Source organism: Myotis brandtii, unplaced genomic scaffold (assembly GCF_000412655.1).
Source record: "Myotis brandtii unplaced genomic scaffold, ASM41265v1 scaffold111, whole genome shotgun sequence".
Taxonomy (NCBI): domain Eukaryota; kingdom Metazoa; phylum Chordata; class Mammalia; order Chiroptera; family Vespertilionidae; genus Myotis; species Myotis brandtii.
The window spans coordinates 5,827,356-5,840,916 of record NW_005353789.1 but is presented as its reverse complement, the minus strand read 5'-3'; positions in this window follow the sequence as shown (position 1 = coordinate 5,840,916).

The following is a 13,561-nucleotide window of genomic DNA, read 5'->3' as shown; positions in this document are numbered from 1 at the left end:
TGGATAAAGATTTTTAAAAAATATATATATTTTATTGATTTGAGAGAGGAAGAGAGAGGGAGAGAGAGATAGAAACATCAATGATGAAAGGGAATCATAGATTGGCTGCCTCCTGCACAACCCCCTACTGGGGATCAAGCCTGCAACTCGGATATGAGCCCTGACCCGGAATCGAACCATGACCTCCTGGTTCCTAGGAGGTCAACCACTGAGCCACACCAACCAGGCCATGGATAAAGATTTAATATTGTTAATATTTGATTTTTAAATATTAAGACAAGATTTAATATTTCGTAATGTCCTCCAAATCAGTAATAGAATCAATGCAAACTGTACCTGCCTTTTTTGCAGATATTGACAAGTTAATCCTAAAATTCATATGGAAATGCAAGGAACCCAGAACAGCCAAAATATTTGGGGGAAAAAGAGCAAGATTAGAATCTCAATTTCAAAAGTTAATACAAAGCTATAGTGATCCATTCAGTAATGAATTAGCATAAGGATAGAGAGATCAATGGAACTGAATTGAGAGTCCAGAAATAAATTATTACATTTATGGTCAGTTGATTTCTTCACGGGTGCTAAGACAATTCCATAGGGGAATTCAAAGGAATCGTCTTTTCAACAAATGGTGCTGTGCTGGGGCAACTGGATATCCACATTCGAAAAAATGAAGTCAAGTTGACACATAAAATTAACTGTTACATCACACACAAAAATTAATTCAAAACTGATCAAAGATCTAAATGAAAGATCTAAAACCATAAATCTTTTAGAAAAAACATCGGAGGAAATCTTCATGAGCAATGGTTTCTTAAATATAACACCAAAAGCATAGCAACAAAAGATTTAAAAAATTGTACGTCATTTACATTTAAAAATTTTATGCTTCAAATGACACTATTAAGAAAGTGATGGGAGAAAATATTTGCAAATGATATATCTAATAAGAGACTAGTATTCTGAATACATAAAGAACTTACAGGTGGAAAAATGGGGGACATATGTAATATTTTCAACAATAAAGATTTTATAAAATAAAAAGAAAGGAAGGAAGGAAGGGAGAAAGAGAGAAAGAAAGAACTTACACACCTCAATAACAAAAAGACCAATAATCCAATTTTTAAATGGGCAAAGTATTTAAATTACATTTAAAATTTAGAAAATGAAATAAAGCAGAAAACCCATACGTTGTCCTACCACACAAACCACACCATTGTTAGCATTTTGATATATTTCTTATCATACTAGTAGTTTGGGGTTTCTGCCCCATTTTAGTTGTAGTCATAGTATAATATGATTCCACCACATTATTCAGATTCTTTTTGAACATTATTTTTAATATCTGTGGAATTTATGTAGCCATTCATCTATTGCCTATTGAGGGAGCTTATCACCAATTTTAATTATTTATAAATAATTCTTTAATCACTATCTTTATTCATAAAACATTTTCTGCATTGTGAGTTATTCCCTTAAGTAAAATTGCTTGGTCCAAAAAAAGTAGCAATTGTTTTTTGAAACATTTATACAGATTAATCTGGGCATAATAGATGGTCCCTAAACTTTATTTTTTTTTATTCCTTTTAAAAAAATAGATGTATTATATTTAGAATATTCTTTTTTGTTAAACCTTTTATTTATTTTTAATTATTTTTATTTTTAAATTGAATTTATTGTGATAATAAATAGATTTCAGGCGCATAATTCTGTAATACATCATTTGTATATTCTATTGTGTGTTCACCACATCAACTCTTCTTCCATCACCATTTAGGCCCCTTTTTCCCTCTCCTACCTCCCCCTCCCCCCTAAACTTTATTCTTGAACACTTAAAACACCAGTCACTAAAATAATTAGTCATGAATATTAGTAATTAGTATATATGCATATGTGTATACATATATACATGAACGTAAACAATTCACTAGTTATAATTCTTCAATGACAACTCCACAAATGAATGTACATGAACTTTTATTAGTGAAAGAATCATGCCCAGATTGAAATTGCATTAATCTGTAAAAATGTTTCAAAGCTTCTGTTGTTTTGAATAGAATATATTCTGTAACTATTCAATCTAACAGTTTCTCACTGCATGCCTCCCAGGTGCCAGGCACTGTGCCAGAGAATAAGATACAGAATATGTATTTCCTCTTAACAGAACTCAAAGACTAGGGGTGTGCTGGTGGGAAGAGAGAAACAAGCAGTGCGAAAGAATATGGAGAGTGCTGGGGTGATATTTTCTACCTCAGATTTTAGGACATCTGATCTCAAATTAAATGGCCGGAGAAGGCTTCCTAGAGGAAGTACTGTGTGAGCTGGGCCCTGAAAGGATGAACGAACGCATCAGGATGAGGGGCACATTCAAAATACCCCAGAGGCCCAAACAAAAACAAAACAACATCCTGGGAGAAAATAGTTGGGCAGTTTCTCAAAAAGTTAAATACAGTTACCATATGACTTAGCATTTCACTCCTAGGTATATATTCAAAAGAATTGGAAACATATGTTCACACAAAAGCCTCTGCAGAAATATTCATAGCAGCCTCATGCATGTTACAAATCTTTGTCCCTACACGCTCAAAGTGAAAGTTCTAAACAAAAACTCCATCAGAGACATCCATTTTAGTCACATGGGCTCTAAAAAAGGTCTTCATGTTATTTGCTTCAATGTTTACTGTACTTTAGAAATTATAATAGAGTGCTGGGGGGTGGGAGCGGCCAAGGGAGGTCAAGGGGGGGGGGGGGGATTCATGGGATACTTTAAACAAAAAAGAATTTAATTTTTTTTTAAAAAGGGAAAAAAAGAAAAAATTACAATATTAATAAAATCACATTTAAAATGTAGAAAATGATATAAAGCAGAAAACCCATACATTGTCCTACCACACAAACCACACCATTGTTAGCATTTTGATATATTTCTTATCATGGTTTGTTATTTTACAATGCCTGAAGAAGGTACAACAGGAATCTGTCCTCACATTTCCGTGAGCAGAATAATTACCAAAGCCTCTGGGTTAAATAAGATTCCCCAGTCCTGGCCCCAGAAATTCAGATTCACTAAATCTGGGATGGAGTTCAAGCCCCTGCCATTTTTATCTGACAAGCAAAGCAATGACATAGATGAGTCACAGACCACACGTGAGAAAACATGCTTTCCTTCATCTTCCAAGGTCATGACCTGCCTCTAATTAAGAAGTGGTGAATTGTAATGAGGGCTAGAGAAGATACAAAATACCCTAGCCTACAGCACAGCTGACCCCAGAAACCCCAAGTTGGAGCACCTCACGTTAGTTTACTTGCCCTTAGGGAAAAACAGAAAATAGAAAAACAGAAAATGCCTAGGCTTTAAATCTGAAGGAGTATCTTGCCACCTTGGGACAACAATGTAATACATGAGCAGTTAGTTGCCTTTATCATCTGTAAGCTGATTCCTTTGATGGTTCTGTTAATATAGAATCCTAGAGGCCCAGTGCATGGATTCATGCACCGGTGGGGTCCCTTGGCCTGGCCTGCAGGGATCGGGCCAAAACCAGCAGTCCGACATCCCCCAAGGGGTCCCGGAGTGTGAGAGGGCACTCTGCAAAGTTGCCGTCGCTCGGCAGCTCCTGCGTTGAGCGCCTGCCCCCTGGTGGTCAGTGCACGTCATGGCTACCGGACAGTCGGACAGTCGGGTGGTCACTTAGGCTTTCATATATATAGATAAGCTAAAAAACTACATTAAGCTTCCTTTCCTAATTCCAAGATCCTTTGCTATTCATCACTGTCTGGATGAGAAATGACAGCACCTCATGGGCACAGCAACCTAATTCAATTATCTTAAAACTTGGAGGTGCAGTGAGTCTCCCTGTCTGGCAGGGATTCCTCTCCCAGAGACACATTCCATGCGATCACAATCGCAGTACTCGCCAAATACATAGTCAGCTGCTTGGAGTCTGTGCTGGAAGAAAAGGGAATCTATGCTGGAAGCTTCCAACTAATTCTAAAGGGAATTTAATTTCATTTGTAGTGGGCCCTGAGTTCTTCTCCATCAGGTGTATAATTAAGAGGCAATGATTCCTCAAGAGTCAGAGCCACAAAGAAAAAAAAAAAGCCTCAACAAACCTGTCAATGGCTGCGTTGTCGTCATTCTTACCCTGTATAACATCTTGCTTCCTTCCTTCTTTCATTCTTCGTCTTTTTTCTTATTCAAGCTGAGGGGCTGGTGCCTGCTTACACGTCCACATCTTCCCTATGAAATTGGTGAGGTAGGGGAGGGGTTAGGGCAGAAGGCAGTGGGCAGGACTATAGGGAAGGTGAGGTCCTTGGGAAACCGCCAGCAGAGGAGACAGGCAGGGCTCAGGAGACCTTTACTGGGATTACCTCTGGGATGGCACTTGTACCTTTATTTACCCGGCCCACCAGCCCAGCCCAGCCCAGCCCAGCCCAGCCAGCCCAGCCCAGGGCTATTCTTTTTTTTGTAATCCTCACCTGAGGATGTTTCTTCCAGACCAGTGATACTGGTAGATCTAGCCCATTTTAAGTTGTAATCAAGCACAGTAAACATTCTTCAATCAGGTCTGACTCACACCTGTCTCATGCCTCCACTGACCCCAAACAAACAGAAAAGCTACAGGTGTGAGACGTGAGGTCACAGCGAGGCGTGCCCTCTTGTCTTTCTGTTTCCTGAAGGAGAGGCCTCCTACCTGAAAAGGCAGGCACCCAGAACCGGGGCCAAGACACTGGTTAGACACAAAAGAACATTATTGCTTCAAGTCAAAGGAATTCAAGAAGTGATTTTTAAAATAATTAAAAACTTGATACACTTAGGATATAGCCTTTGACTGCGGAGAATGGAAGTTAACATTGAAGCAAAAGTCTGGTCTACAAATAGATTGTGAACTGCCCCACTTTCAGCCACCTAAAGACTTAAACTTCTTATTTTATTTTTTCCATTACCATTTATCCCCTCTGTGCTCTCTTCCACCTCCATCTACCCCCCACACCCTGCCCCGAAATCACCACACTGTTGTCCTTGCCCATGAGTTCTCTTTTTTTTTTTTTTTTTGCTCAATCCCTCCACCCCGCCCCCAACACCTCTCCCAGAGCTGTCTGCCTGCTCTTCTGTCAGAAGACCTAAACATTTCCTTCCTTCCTTGAACTCAAGATATAGTACCAATTCCAATAAAAAATAAATATATTAAACAATAAAATAAGTTGGAAATTACTATGTACTGTGGTTTCGTTTTTGTTCTAAATTCTGGAAGTACACATGCCAAAATATTATCTGTGATTACCTCAAGGTTGAGAAATTTGAGCTTTTCTTGTTTTACTTCATCTGTTATCTGATTTTTTACAGTAAGTATGTCTTATTTGTATATTTTTTCAATTTTAACTATAAAAATAGTTGTAAATTTACAAAATCCAACCTTTCATCAACTGGCTTTAGTTCTGTGCATCTAAAATGCAAAGATGATTGATATTCACAATAATAAGCACAAAAAACATTTCAGGGTCTTGTATGTTTTTTTTAAACATAAAATACTTTGTTTAGTCTAGTGCTTAGTGTAGTTCATTGTAGTTCAATTCTCTTAATCATGTAAAGAATATGTGAGAAATCCATATTCACTAGAATAATTTATTAATCAAAGCAATTCATTTTTCAAACCTACCAGATAATGGGAGCATTTGTTGTGGTATCTACACACATCACAAAATACTGCTTCATCTCTGCTCATATAAATGTTTTGTTTCTTTATAGGAACACCCACTGTTAGTTACTTCAAAACCATTTTCCAACATAAGCCAGTATCTAGTTGCCATGGCTTTAAGTTTATAATGGATGATGATTTTCTTTTCTCAACCAGAGAAAATGAATAAAGACATAAGGAGTTTTGAACCTGAGGGGGAAAAAACACACAAAGACCTCCAAAATGAAATTTGAGTCAGCCATATACCACATTAAGGCAGAATAGAGCCACTCTGTGCCTACAATGCAAGGATTGCCTGGTGATACTGGTCCACCTGTTTTGCTACTCTACTTTTCCAAGTGGCCTTGTAAAGCTTTTAGCACAGCGGTTCTCAACCTGTGGATCGCGACCCCTTTGGCGGTTGAATGACCCTTTCACAGGGGTCACCTAAAACCACCCTGCATATCAGATATTTACATTACGATTCATAACATTAGCAACATTACAGTTATGAAGTAGCAACGAAAATAATTTTATGGTTGGGTCACAGCATGAGGAACTGTATTTAAAGGGCCAGAAGGTTGAGAACCACTGTTTTAGCAGGAAAATACCTGGATCTCAAAAGAATCCCTGACTGTTCACAGAATTAGGAATTTTAGTAGTCACTGGGTCAGCTTCCTTACACAGATGCCTTCCTCCACTAAGAATCTGGAAAATACATACAGATATATATATATATATCTATATATATATATACATCAATGATGAGAGAGAATCATTGATTAGCTGCAATCTGGGCATGTGCCCCACCAGGAATTGAACCCTGACCTCCTGGTTCATAGGTTGATGCTCAACCACTGAGCCACATTGGCCAGGTGGAAACATATTTTAAAAATACAATATATCTTGTGGTGTAAAAATATAGATACAATAACTCAATTCCCCATTATCCATGCTAGAACTATATGGAGAGGGGAGGGTGAAATAGCATAGAATATCCATAACACTAATAATTGAAAATGTCAAGTAATTAAAAAATCTATTTCCATACTACTTGAATTCCAGCCCCTGTCAGTTCCCAAATGACTGCCACAGTTGGCCAAACACAAAGCTCAGAAGAAAAAAGCACATAAAAGATCATTCTCGTTGGACACAATGCTGCTGAGAGAGGTATATACAGTGTAACCCATATTTGAAAAGTGGTTCTAGGACTCAGTGTTCCCAAGACTTCATGACAGGTATCAAGAATCTGGGCAATATTCTGCGATCTCTCCTCAATGCATAGAAAGATGGCTCCACAGATAGGCTCATTATATATTATTATGAAAAATTACTTAGTTTACATGCCCCTTAGGAATCAAGCGTTAAAATTTTCATTATGAAAATATTTGACCTCAGGATAAAGCAAAATCAGCCTTCTGTTCTTTTTTCTCCATTTGCTGTTATCCATTGTAATATTGTACATGTTAGCATGGTCCATCCTGAAGATCTGAGGCCAACTTTACGCTGTCGGTATGTTTTTCTCCTTCCTCAGCTCTCCTTTCTTCACAAAATCAAGGCTCACAGAGATTTCACATTTGGCACATAAACAGGTGGGAAACTGAGGAGAACCCCCAGTCAACATCCCAACGCTGGAAGGGCGTGGCTATTCCTATGCTGTGGGGGAGGGGGGGGGAGTTGGGGGGTAAGGGATATATCCTAGCTCTTCCCAGAAAGAAAAGTGAATGTGACTCTCCCTGGACCATCAGTTCAGGCAAAGCTATTGTCACCTGCTGACTGAATATTCCTTTTGCTCACTTTCAAAAGTTTGTTTTAATTCAAAACTTCAATTGCTCTGATCTATAAACCCTTATATGATTTGGCAAGTCCACTTCCTCAAACCACTAGGGAAATGGGACTCCTTCTGGGCCTTCCTCTCCTTGCCTCAGGCCTACCTTAGCCAGCCCAGCCTCTCAGGCAACGACACCCATTGTGGGATTGTGGCAAGTCACTGTGTTCACCACATTCATGTCCCTGCGGCTCTTCCCTGATTGACACCAAAGGGTAAGGGTTCACTGGAAAGCTAACTGTATGTGGGGACAAGAATATATTAACTAAAAGCTTCAAGTCCTATAAGATTAACAATTATGGTTTCAGAAAAAGTGATGGCACAGAAACACCTGTTAGTAGCTGTTAGGTTTGGGAGTGTTCACTCTTCTCAAAAAGAGAAATCGAACGCATGGAAGAATTAGAGCCTCTCAAATCAGAGTCCTGGTTTTGGCACCAAGAGGCAATTTGATAAACATCTTTCGCCTATTTGTCTTGTCACTTTCTTGTTTAATGGAAGTATAATTTACATACATCTATGCCCTTTTTAAAAAGCTCAAGTCTTAGATGTAGAAAAGAGAAGTCAAACTTGGGAACTAAAAATCAAGAAGTGCTATTTCCATACCAAGGAGAAGCAATAGTTCAATAGGTCAATAATTTTTAATCCAAGATGAGACTTTATTTTGACCACGTTAGTGGAATTTTGATAAAATTTACTGTATGGTTAAATTTAGATATTTCAATTTCTTAAGTGATAGTGGCTCAACACACACACGTGTGCACACACACACACACACACACACACACACCTCCCCATCAGCTTCACCCCTTAAGAGCTCTGCCTGGGTTTCAGTTCCAGGCCCCACCAGAGTTTATTTGTTGGGTGTTAGTGTATGTAACTCCAATTAGACATAGTTCTGCTTAATGTCATATCATAATAGCTAATGACGGTTACCCACAAGAGATAGCTGAACAGTCTTTTTCATTTGAAATGAGAAACACAAGCATATTTTTATATAGAAGTATAAGGGAGCCCTAACTGGTTTGGCTCAGTGGATGGAGCGTCGGCCTGTGGACTGAAGGGTCCCAGGTTTGATTCTGGTCAAGGGCATGTACCTTGGTGAAGGCACATCCCCAGTAGGGGATGTGCAGGAGGCAGCTGTTCGATGTTTCTCTCTCATCGATGTTTCTAAGGTCAAGGGCATGTACCTTGGTTGCAGGCACATCCCCAGTGGGGGGCGTGCAGGAGGCAGCTGGTCGATGTTTCTCTCTCATCGATGTTTCTAACTCTCTGTCCCTCTCCTTCCTCTCTGTAAAAAATCAATAAAATATATTTTTAAAAAAAAAAGAAGTATAAGGGAAAATGTTTGGCTTTATTAGTAAATCTTATTCTTGTAGCACCTTCTAAGTCAACTAGAGGATTTCTATGTTTTCAGCATAGATGAAATTTAAAGTGAGCTGTATATTTTGAATGGTGTTTAAAAATAATAATAGCTCACACTTATTGAGCATTTACCATGTGCCAGGTACTGTATTAATTCGTTTGATCCTCTCAAAAAATCCACCTTCAGGATAAGACAATTGAGAGGTTGAAGACCTTCTCCAAGCGAGGACAGGAAAGCAAGCAGCCTTGCCTCATTGTCAGGAGCTCGGGTGCTGCGCTATTCCACCCTTTGATCACACCTTGTTAATCATGTGTGTGAAGTTGGCAAACATAAGCACACACAACAGCACTGCTGTGCTCACCGGCCTGAGACTGAATGTACACTCTTAGGTCAGTGCCACCGTGAACCAACTGTCATCACAGTAATGAACTAAACGGGGCCTCTGAGCAATGAGAGGAAACAGGGGGCTCTTTTGGGATCCTACCTGATCCCTTCTAATTCCTATCAACCAAAGGAGCCCCTCCAACTAAAATTTCCTCTCCACATTGTAGCCATCCAACCCCAATCACCGTATTCTGCTGATTGAGTCAACAGTCCTAATATGTCCTACAGGAAACTAAGACATTATAAGCACCTGACTGATTTCACTTCTAGCTTGTCTTTCTTACAGTAGTAAGAGAACTTGTTGTTTCACCTCAGCCTGTTTATGTCACTCCCCTGCAGTGAACTGTCAATGGCTTCCTCTGCATGGGTCAGTGGTTCTCACACTTAGACAGGAATTTATTGTGGTGATTGCACAACTCTGTGACTATTCTAAAAATCACTAAATTGTACCCATTAAACAGGTTAATTGTATGGTATATAAATTATCCTATATAATAAAAGCCTAATATGCTAAGTGTCTGGTCATCCAGTCGGTCATTCAACCAATCAAAGTGTAATATGCTAATGATATGCTAAGGCCACTCAACTGCTGGCTATGACATGCACTGACCACCAGGGGGAAAATGCTCCAACTGGTGGGTTAGCTTGCTGCTGGGGTCCCGCCAATCGGGACTGAGCGAGACGGGCTGGACATGCCCTGGAGCCCTCCCGGGATCCCTTCCTGGCTGGCCAACCTCCCGCATCCCTTTCCGGCCCTGATCATGCACTGGTGGGGTCCCTCGGCCTGGCCTGCACTGTCTTGCAATCTGGGCTGAGGAACCTCCAGTGCACAAATTTCGTGCACCGGGCCTCTAGTATCTCAATAAAGTTGCTATTTAGGAAAATTTATAGAGGAATCAAAGCATCTGGAAGTCATGGCATGCCATGTGTAAGATCCTGAAATGTTGAACCAAACACAATTTCACTAGCAGAAAATAAGAATACGGTCTATAGTGTATATATTTACAAGATTAAAATTCACTACTTTACAACTATGAAAAAAAAGCAGGTGGTTGAGCTAAGATTATCAGCAGTTTCTAATGTTTGCCTTTAATATTAAATTGCCATTTGTTATATTACTTTGTTGCCTACTAGGAAGTAAGCATTAACACAGTGGTTTTCAACCTTCTGGCCCTTTAAATACAGTTCCTCATGTTGTGACCCAACCATAAAATTATTTTCGTTGCTACTTCATAACTGTAATGTTGCTACTGTTATGAATCATAATGTAAATATCTGATATGCAGGATGGTCTTAGGCGACCCCTGTGAAAGGGTCGTTCGACCGCCAAAGGGGTCGCAACCCACAGGTTGAGAACCACTGCATTAACATCAAAGAGAAAAATTTGAAAGGGAAACTTAAAAAAAAAATACAGTATGTTTTTATTGACTATAGAGAGAGAGAAAGGGAGAGAGAGAGAGAGAGAATAAAAAACATCTGTGCTGGGGATTGAGCCCACAACCTCAGCATCTGCCCTGACCAGGAATAGAACCTATGACTTCCCAGTGCACGAGAGGACTCATTCAACCAACTGAGCCACACTGGCCAGGGCTGAAAGGGAACCTTTAAACTTGAGCACATCCCTAGGTAAATACTTTGATGTTTTTGTGGGGGTTTTTTTTTGTCTTCAAATTGAGACTTTAGGAAAATATCTATATTTGTAATAACACTAAGGTTTTCTGGAGGAGCTCTGACAATTCCAGCATCCTTGAAAATGCCATATCAAAATTGACATACCATAAAATAAGTCTTTGTTTCAACCTGGCCTTCAATTACTTGTCCATCTTCATTTCTTTCCACATCACCTCATGTGCCCCACAGCAGTGGCCACACATCCCTCACAACCACAAGGGTGGCTTTGCTTCTGCTCCTTCCTGCCTGGAATATTCTTTCCTTCTTTCTCCACTTGGCCCTTCAAAGCCCATCTAACGTCTATTTTACCTTCTCGACCTCCCTGTCCAGGAAAGTGCCGTGAGAACAGGAAACATGTATATCTTAATGAATGTTGTATTTTCAGCAAAAACATAAAGCCTGACAGAGAAAATGCTCCACAAATGCTTCTTTGTATTCTCATAGCCTCGATGCACATGTCTATCCGCTTACCTCACTGTTCTGGAATTATTTTTCAGTGACCCCACCCTCACACTCTCCTTGTCTTTATCACGCAACAGATGCTCCATAAATACCTAGTACATTTAGATGAATTGAAAGTACATTCTTTAATCTCCAGATATTCAAAGTCTTAAGGAAAAACAAAACTTTCAAACGATTTGCTAAAATACTACATGGCAAAAAACTGTAAGTGGGGTGTGCGCACAGTATTGTGAGAATTCTGATAAAGGAGCTTTACCTCTTCTGGCTTGTAGGTCTTCACCCTGGACTCTTCATAAAGGCTGTGAGATTTGAACTGTCCCTGGAAAACTAACAGTAAGTCCACCAGGAGTACAACAAAGGGGGTTCTAAGCTGAAGGAATTCAGCACCAAGACAAAGAGTGAGAGGGTAGGGTGGTTAGTGCCCCCGGTGGGCTGGTGTGGCTTCAGTGGGGGGTTCATGGCAGGCATTGGTTGGCAGGAGGCTGGGAAAATGTGCTTGGCCTGGCAGCTCTTCTAGCCTGAACTTCACAACATGCACAAGAGGGTGATTTGATCAGATCTGTGTTTTAACTCTGTGCTCAACACCCTCCTCTGCCTGTACCCTCCCAACACACATTGACGATGTAAGAGAGTTGACCACAGTTATAAGTGTGACATGTGGACAAAGGCCAGAGCGCTCTGAATCTTCATGAGAACCAAGTTGAAACCCAAGACGGTGTTCTAACCATTAAGCATTTAGCCAACACCAGGGCTATGCAAATCACACACTGAAGCAGAAGTTAAGAATGTGGTAGAACCAACAAAGCTGGTTTCTATAGAAAGCCAGCATCATGCATTAAAAGATTCCTGGCCGCAGTGAAGCCTCTCTGACTTCCCCAGCCTAAAGGAATCTCACCTCTGAAATACTCTGGAGCACTTAATTCTGTACTTAGGACACTTTGAAGTTGTTTTTTCTTGCATTATGATTGTTTTGTGTTCATTCCTGGTATCACATTTTTATCTCTTTGCCTCATTTTAAAAGCTGATATCTCATATAATGCAACTTTAGAAGACACCTTGGAAGCAAGATAGGGTATAAATCACTCAACAACAAATCTTGTTAGATTTTAATTTCAGGAAGGAAGAGGTCATGTCCCACTCGCCTATATAAATCCCACAGCACGAACAAAACATATTTGTTGAATAAATTATAGCGAAAAAAATATGGTAAAGTGAAAACATTCTTTGGTTTTTAAAAGAAGTTGATATTTTTGTAATTTTTTTCCTTGAAAAGCACCTATTTACTAAAGTATTTGCATTAGATGTCTATCTTTTTTTTTAAAAATTTTCATCTTTCCTAACTATGGCTAGGATTGTCCCTATATTTTCTTTCTTTTAAATCCTCAAGCAAGGATATGTTTGTCTTGATTTTAGAGAGAGAGGAAGGAAGAGAGAGAAACATCGATGTGAGAAACATCAATCAGTTGCCTCCGGAATGAACAAACTTGCAACCTTTTGGTGTATGGAATGACGCTCCAACCAATGAGCCACCCGGCCAGGGCTGTCCTCATTTTTTTTTTTTTTAATTTGATTTGCCCAAGTGTCATCCCTTGTATAGGTCTCTTTGGAAAAAACAACCCTTAGATGTCTTTATTATACCTATATGGTTTATAATAGAACAGAGATATGTTTATTTCAGCAAAATGATAAAGTAAAACTACAAACAAAAAATACTTGACATTCACTGAGACACAATTTTGTAAAGAAGAAAGTTAACAGTAATCAGCACAAATATAATAAATTATAAAGATTTGTTCATATTTCAATTTTAATGGGGGGAGGGAGATAACCAGAAGAAATACAAAAATACTTTTAAAATACAGCATCATTGCCACAGCACATGAAAACATTTCCATAAAAAATTAACAATTTCCACTTAGACATTTCATTTTTCATCCCTCTTTGAATTTATATTCCGAAATCTTGATGTTCTCATTTCATGGATCCACAAAGATCAGTCCTGTCACAAGTGATTAAAAGGAGCGCTTCCTGTTAGAAACAGCACTTCAGGCTAATATTTAATCTTAATTGGCAACAAGTTCAGTGCAAATAAAATTATATTTAGCAGCTTTGAAAATTCCTGGTAGGGAGGTGTTTACCTCTTAACCCTCACTGCTTCCCCAAAGAGAAATCATTTTT